We start from the raw sequence: 8,084 nt of genomic DNA on the forward strand, positions 1-8,084 counted from the left end.
AAACTGACCAAAAAATGATTATATATAATATAGAGATATATACACTTATATATAAGTATATATATTTATATATAAAATATACTTTATATATACATATATACTTATATAAGTATATATAATATATAATGTCATATATGGTTATATATCTTTGTTACATATATAGATTATATATGTATCTTTATTAAAAAACAAATGTAACCCAAATTCTTAAGATATTTTTTACTACTAAGACATGTTAAAAGGTTAATTAAAAAGTAAGGTTTAAAAACCAATAATGCAAATTATAATGTTCATGTACACAGTATCCTTGAAATGGATAAAACTGACAGAAAAGTTATATATAACCTGTATATATACTTATATACACTTATATATACACATATATGATTATATAATATATAATATGTGACTATATATCTTTTTTGTTATATATATGTTACGTATATGTAATATATATCTTTGTTAAAGACCAAATGTAATCCAAATCCTTAACAGAAGATATTTTTTTAAAAGATAGATTTATTTATTCTTAGACAGAGGGGAAGGGAGGGAGAAAGACAGGAGAGAAACACCCATGTGAGAGAGAAACACCCATGTGAGAGAGAAACATTGATCAGTTGCCTCTTGCACATGCCCCAGTCTGACACCAGGCCCACAACCCAGGCATATGCCCTGGCCATGAATTGAGCCGGCAACCTTTCGCTTTGCGGAACAAAGCCCAACCCACTGAGCTACACCAGTCAGGGCAACAGAAGATACTTTTACTACTAAGGAGTTAAAAGGTTAATTAAAAAGTAAGGTTTAAAAATCATTAATGCAAATTGTAATGTTCATTTACTTGGTATCCTTGAGTCCCTGTTATATCAGCTGATGTCCTAGAGGGTATTTAATAAGAAGGTTTGGACTTTCAAATTTAACATTTTATTAATATTTAAAATGATTTCTATTTGCGATGCTTTTTTTATTGTGATAACATTTAGGGGATATTCTGTTATATCTTATCAGCCTGGATTATTTTAATATTCTTTTTTTTCCTATTTTCTCAGCAAAATTTAGTAAGTAGCGATTTTCCCCAATGAATAAGCTCCTCCTCAAGGTAAATTGGTGTTTTTAGAATCCATGTAATTTGACTTAAACTATAGTATACTAACAAGTATGTTATGTGTCTATTTTTAGAAGCCAAACATTTACAGATAACAGAAATAACTTGTGTCTTAAAATCTGGATTAGATTCACTGATTGAGATATGACTTAACCATTTGTATTGGTTTGTGACAGAAGTTTTATGCTTGTTCACTTTAATGTTGAGCCAGAATAGAATATATCAGGATGTTGATTCCCAATACCCAGATGATCATTATTTAGATCAAGCAAATGTTTTCCCATATCTTGTTTAGTTCTCACTCCAAACTCCTGAATCTAGAGTGTTCCTAGTTAGGACCTCATTCTGAACTTTGAAAATGAACCACGTGTTAGGAGTGATTTCAAACTCTTGACTCAGGGGCTAGGTCTGTTTCCGTAGGACAACTCTGTGACCCACCTGTATGTACCAAACCCCAGTTAGGCTGCAGCCAAAGCAGCCTAAATTTGAAATGATGTTGGGTTAGGTTTCTGTGTCTGTTGACTTGTATAGGGCTTCAAATAGTGGTTTTTCTTTTTAGTCCTACTTTAAGCCTGGAAGAATAGTAGATTAGTAAATAAATTATGTGCATTCAGATAAGCCATTTTGTTAATTAGAAGGTAGGGAGAAAAGAACTTACAAGGGCTGGGGGTTTAAAGCCCACAAATTCATGTTCTTGTTGTGATATGATTTATAAGTGTTTTTATCTCATGTCTAGTTCCTTCTCTCTGAAATGGGGATAATTTTCACTGCTCACAGATTTAAGGAGTAAATTAATTATTAATTTAAAGTATTTATAAGTATCAAATTGCTTTATAACTTTCACAAACATAATCATTACACTCTCATTAGAGTAACAAAGCCCAAGTTAACCTGCCTTTTTTGGAAAGGATACAGGCCTCAGAAAGGACGTTAGGTTAACATCAACATAATATTTCGAATCTCTAATTTTTTAATAAAAATCAAATTTTAAATTGTATCTTATGCTTTTGAAGACAGGAGCCATATATGTCTCCTTACTTTTCTGTTTCCCCATTGTAACAAGCCTAGTTCTAGGCACACAGTGGGTGCTTTATTAACTGATTCTCAATTGCTTCCCAATATCCATCCAGGTTTAGATTTTACACATGCTATCAACTATTAGTGCAGATGTGGCAAAGCCATTCCGTGATTGCATTAGAAGGAATGCAGTTCATAACTTACACCTCTTTCAGTAGACACAGGGCACATACCTTCTACCTTCTTCCCCCCTGCGCCTGTCACCTGGTCAGCTGAGCAATGTGAAGGTAGGGCTGTGGCAGCTTTACTTAGGAGTTAAATGTTTCTACAATAATACATAACTCTTAAAGAGTCTTCCAGATTTACAAGGTAACTTTACTGCTTAATGGTGGAGGTTTAAATGGATCAATAATTTATTCCTATAGATTTATGAAGGATTCTTTCTGTAACCAGAGGAATTGTATAACTAGAGTTTTATGTTTTTATTTTAAATATCTTTCTCTAATGTCCCCCATTCAGTTCTCACAGTATCAACTAAAATTATGAAGATATGCCTAACCTAAAGAATTTCCAGTAGCATTAAAACATTTTTTTCCCTTAACACCATGAACAGAAATTTACCCTTTCAAGTCATCAATTGCATTCTAACGTGGGCCTCCTGTCTGGTCCTTAAACACCCTAATTTCTCTTGGGAACAGAACAACCACATTCTACAGTTGGCAAATCACTGTGGTTACAGTGGAACTCTGTTTCTTCAAACAAGATCGTGAGTTCTTGGAATATGTTATAGTTTTGTTCATCCTTGAATCTCTTGTTTTTTTTTAAACTTAGAATTTATTAACAATATATAGTTAACTATTACATTTTAGAATAAAATCAGCTCTGTGAATTATCAGGCCCCATACGTCTTGGCTCACTACTCTGTGTGTGTTACATACTATTGAGTGTCCCTGACTCCTGGTGAACCCATAAATGAGTGATATCCACAGTGTCCTACCCTCAGTCACCTCACTCAGCTCCTGTAGACTTATGACTGTTGCTTTTCTTATAGAGTCAATTCACCTCATATTTGGTCTTCCTCTTTTCCTGCTGTCTTCTATTTTTCCCAGCATTATTGTCTTTTTCCCAAGAACCCTTCTCACAGTATGCCTAAGTAGGACAGTTTCAGTTCTGCCATTTTTGTCTCAAGCAATGTTTTATGTTTAGTTTGTTCTAGGACCCACTTGTTCATCTTTCTGGTGTTGTGGAGTATCTGTAAAGCAACCCTCCAACACCATGTTTCAAATGAATCAATTGTTTTCCTGTCAGCCTTCTTCCTTCTCCAGCTTTTGCATCCATACATAGCAATTGGGAATAGGAGGGTGTAGATGACCTTAGCCTTGGTCTCTAATGACACATCTTTGCTCTTGGTGATTTCTCCTAACTCTCCATTGCTGCCCTTTCTAGTCTCAGCCTTCTGTTGATTTCTTGGCTGCGATCTTCATTTGAATTGATGGATGATTGTATCAGGTAATATTTTGTCAGGGGTCTGATACATAGTTTATTGTAAAGGAATTAAAATATAGAGAGGCCTAAATTTTCTTTATTGTTGGCACTATTACAGATGTCCCCCATTCCTCGCCCTTGGCCCACCTCCACCCAGCCCGCACCCCTGGCCTTCACCACTTTGTTGTCTGTGTCCGTGGACTATACATACGAGGTCTGTCTGGAAAAAGTCCAGCCATTGTTTATATAATGAGAATGGTTTGCACAACATCAGTGTAACCTGGCAGTCAAGGAGAGTGGACTGGAATGCACATAGGTGAACAATGAAGACTTCACTGTACTAGTCAGAGAGGGTAGTAGACCCAGCTGAGTGACCATGTGTACTCTGTGGCCATTGCATTCAAAACGACTGAGTAGAGCAACGAATCTGTGTCAAATTTTGCGTTAAGCTTGAACATTCCTCCGTGGAAACTATTTGGATGATTCAGAAGGTTGCAGCTATGGACAGCTGATGATTGGCAGCTTCATCACAACAACACACCCACTCATGCATCACATCTCATGCAGAGTTTTTTTGTGAAACATCAAGTCACCCAAGTGACTCAGCACCCTCTACAGCGCAGATTTGGTGCCCTGCAACTTCTGACTTTTCCCAAAACTAAAATCACCTTTAAAAAGAACGAAGTTTCAGACTGTTGATGAGATTCAGAAAAATACAACGGGGTAGCTGATGGCAATTGGGAGAACTGTGTGAGGTCCCAAGGTGCCTACCTTAAAGGGGACTATGGTGTCATCATCCTATGTACAGTGTTTCCTGTATCTTCAATAAATGTCTCTATTTTTCATCTTACATGGCTGGATACCTTCTGGACAGACCTCAAATGTTCTTGTGCCAATCTCTTCCAATCCTCCCCACTCCCCTCTGAGATGTCAGTGTTGTCCACTGTGTTATTCCCAAACCTCCATTTCAAGCAACAGCTTGGGGTTAGTTGTCAGAATATATGTTTTATATGCTTTTTAAATAGAGAAGGTGATAAATAATAACCTAACCATTATTACAAGTAAGAGGTTTTAGTCCACCTGTGTGTTACAGGAATTTTCCCTCCAAATGTTTGAGAGGGAAGTCAAATAAGATGAGAGAATATCTTTCCAAGACAGAGAATGATATTTCCTTATAAAAGTGACAGTCAAGAAATAGTTTTTTGTATACTTGGCAAAGTTTTAAAAAACCTTCATTCCTGGCCCTAAACCCACTGCTCCCCCCACCCATGATTAAAAAGGGCTCAGCATAGCTCCAGGGTGCCAGGGCCCAGGTCACCTTGCTTTTAGTCAAGGACTTCTGTGCCTATTTGTGGCAACGGTACTGGTGGCACTTGCGCCCTAAGCTGCAGGGTGTGTGTGTGTAGGAGGACTTGTGTCCAGACTTCTTATGGCCTATTTTCTATCCGATCCACAAGCACCATCTATGGGCTGAAATCCAAGTTAAAGCTATTCAGTATGAAATGGGATTTTTTAAAACTTCCTAGCATCATTATTTCAATTTTCCAAGTTGTATCTCAAACGTTGGGGAAATGCTGTCTTGATTGTTTCACTCTGGAAGGTTTTAATAAGTACCAGTTATAGAGTAACTAAATTTTTAATCTTCTATCTGTTCAAAATGTAGATTATTATTCTTAAGGATGAACAAATCACTTGGTAAAATCAGGAATATCTATTATTTATTCTCATTTACTAATAACTTTCCTGAGATTACATTCTGTTGCAAGTTTTTATAATTTTTTTCTGTGACACATTTTTATTGTCTGACTTTAAATAAAAATGTTTCTAATAATATCTGGCAATGCATTGCTTTGTATTAATATATATTATTTAAAGACAGAATATAGGGGAGCCATCTTCTCACATAAGAGCTTGTAAATGAAGCCCATTCCTAGTCTTTGTGAAAGAAGAGGGTGGCTATGAGCTTGTCCTTCAATATATCCTTAGTCCACAGAGGTCGTGCTACACATATCACACAGACTAACAGCATTTAAGGCCCTACTTCCTTACAATGCCCTTCTTCTGAAAAGTATCTCTCACAGTAGCATAAATTAATTTTCTATTAGAGGATCTAAAACTGAGAGGTTGTGAGCAAATGTGCTGCTTAGAGCAGAAGAGGAACTCCAGGATCGAGGTAGGATCTCATGGCAGGGAAGGCTCTCAAGGAGCCAGGTCATTCTTTCCCCCAGGGACAAGAGCAGTGATGAGCTGTCTCATGCTTCCCTCAAAGGTCAGGAAACCTCATTAAAAAACATTTCCTGGCTTCTTGTATGTTCAGTCTTGAATGAGGTAGCGAAGTTGAGGACTGGATTTAATTGTGTGTTTTAATTATATTTTATTGATTATGTTATTGCAGTAGTACAAATTTTCCCCCTTTTCCCCCTCCACCCAGCACCCTCCACTCCCTCAGGCAATTCGCACACCATTGTTCATGTCCATGATCATGCATGTAAGTTCTTTGGCTACTCCATTTCCTGTACTATACCTTACATCCCCATGGCTATTCTGTAACTACCTATTTGGACTTAATCCCATCACTTCACCCATTACCCCAAACTCCCATCCCATCTAGTAACCATCAAAACCCTCTCCATACCCATGATTCTGTCTCTGTTCTTGTTTATTTAGTTTGTTTTTTAGATTCAGTTATTGAAAGGTATGTATTTATTGCCATTTCATAGTTCATAGTTTTGATCTTTTCAAGTCCCTTTAACATTTCATATAGTAATGGTTTGGTGTTGATGAACTCCTTTAGCTGTTTCTTGTTTGGGAAGCTCTTTATCTGCCCTTTGATTCTAAATGATAGCTTTGCTGGGTAAAGCAATCCTGGCTGTAGTTCTGTGCTTTTCATGACTTCGAATGTCTCTTACCAATTTCTTCTAGCCTATAAAGTTTCTTTTGAGAAATCAGCCAACCGTCATATGGAAATTCCCCTATAGGTAACTTAACTGCTTTTCTCTTGCTGCTTTTAAGATTCTCTCTTTATCTTTAACCTTTGGCATTTTAATTATGATGTGTCTTGGAGTGGGCCTTTTTGCATCTATCTTGTATGGGACTCTTTGCTTCCTGGACTCGCATGTCTATTTCCTTCACCAATTTAGGGAAGTTTTCTTTCATTAATTTTTCAAATAAATTTCCAATTTCTTGCTCTTTCTCTTCTCCTTCAGGCACTCCTATGATGTGAATGTTGGACCACTTGAAATTGTCCCAGAGGCTGCTTATTCTACCCTTATTTTTCTGGATTGTGTTTTCTTCTTGTTCTGATTGGTTGTTTTTTGCTTCCTTATATTCCAAGTCATTGATTTGATTCTTGGCTTCATCCATTTTACTGTTGTTTCCCTGTAAATTGCTCTTTATTTCAATTAGTGTATCCTTTGTTTCTGACTGGATCTTTTTTATGCTGTTAGGTCCTCACTAAGTTCCTTGAGCATCCTTATAACCAGTGTTTTGAACTCCACATCTAATAGACTGCTTATCTCCTTTTGTTTATTTCTTTTTTGGGAGTTTTGATCTGTTCTTTCATTTGGACCATATTTCTTTGTCTCCTCATTTTGGCAGCCTCCCTGTTTTTGTATCTATGTATTTGGCAGAGCTGCTATAACTCCCTGTCTTGGTAGTGTGGCCTAATGTAGTAAGTATCCTCTAGGGTCCAGTGGCACAGCCTCTCCTATCACCCAAGCTGAGTATTCAAGTTGTGCCCTTAGTGTGGGCTGAGTACACTCTCTTCTTGTAGTTGAGACTTGATTGCTATTGGCAAGTCAATGGGAGGGATTTACCCAGACCAGTCAGCTGCAAGGACTGGCTGTGACCACTGACCACCACCAACCTTCACCCTCTGTAAAGGATCAGCTGTGCAAGGGCAGGGTGGTGGTACTCCATCATGGTCATGTCCCCTGGGTGTGCAGGCTCTGGAGTCTCCTGGCTGGTGCTGGCCAAGATCAGCCCCCACCTATGTTTTTCCCAGGGCCACTCTGCCTGAGTTATGAAGCAATCTGAGATGGCTGCTATTTGTGCTGAGCCTGGAGTTTCCCAGGCAAAGCCAAACTGTGAACCTAGGCTAGTTGCTGCTAGTGTTGGGCCTGTGGCCACTTAGCAAGAGATAAAGGTGCTGGGGGCTCACTGAGGCCGGGTGTTTCTTGTTTGAGAGGATTTAGGACGTTGTAAAGCATGAGCTAAGACCAGTCATTCACATGGGAATACAGCTTGGGTGCGACGGAGTCTCTGGGGATATCCAGGGTGAGGCAAACAGTGCTAGCCAAGCCTATGGAGTCTTAGATACGGCACCAACCTGTTGGCTCTGTGGCTCTGTGCGGGGAGGTTTCAGAAAAGGGACAGTGCTCTCTGCCTGCCTTTATGTCCCCCAGCTCTTGCCTTGGTGCCACTTCAGTTTCTCCCTGTATGCCACTAGTGCCTTTCAATGCTACGCTGGTGCTAGAGCTCA

This window comes from Pteronotus mesoamericanus, unplaced genomic scaffold (assembly GCF_021234165.1).
Source record: "Pteronotus mesoamericanus isolate MK-2021 breed Mesoamerican mustached bat unplaced genomic scaffold, CSHL_Meso_final contig_311, whole genome shotgun sequence".
Lineage (NCBI taxonomy): Eukaryota > Metazoa > Chordata > Mammalia > Chiroptera > Mormoopidae > Pteronotus > Pteronotus mesoamericanus.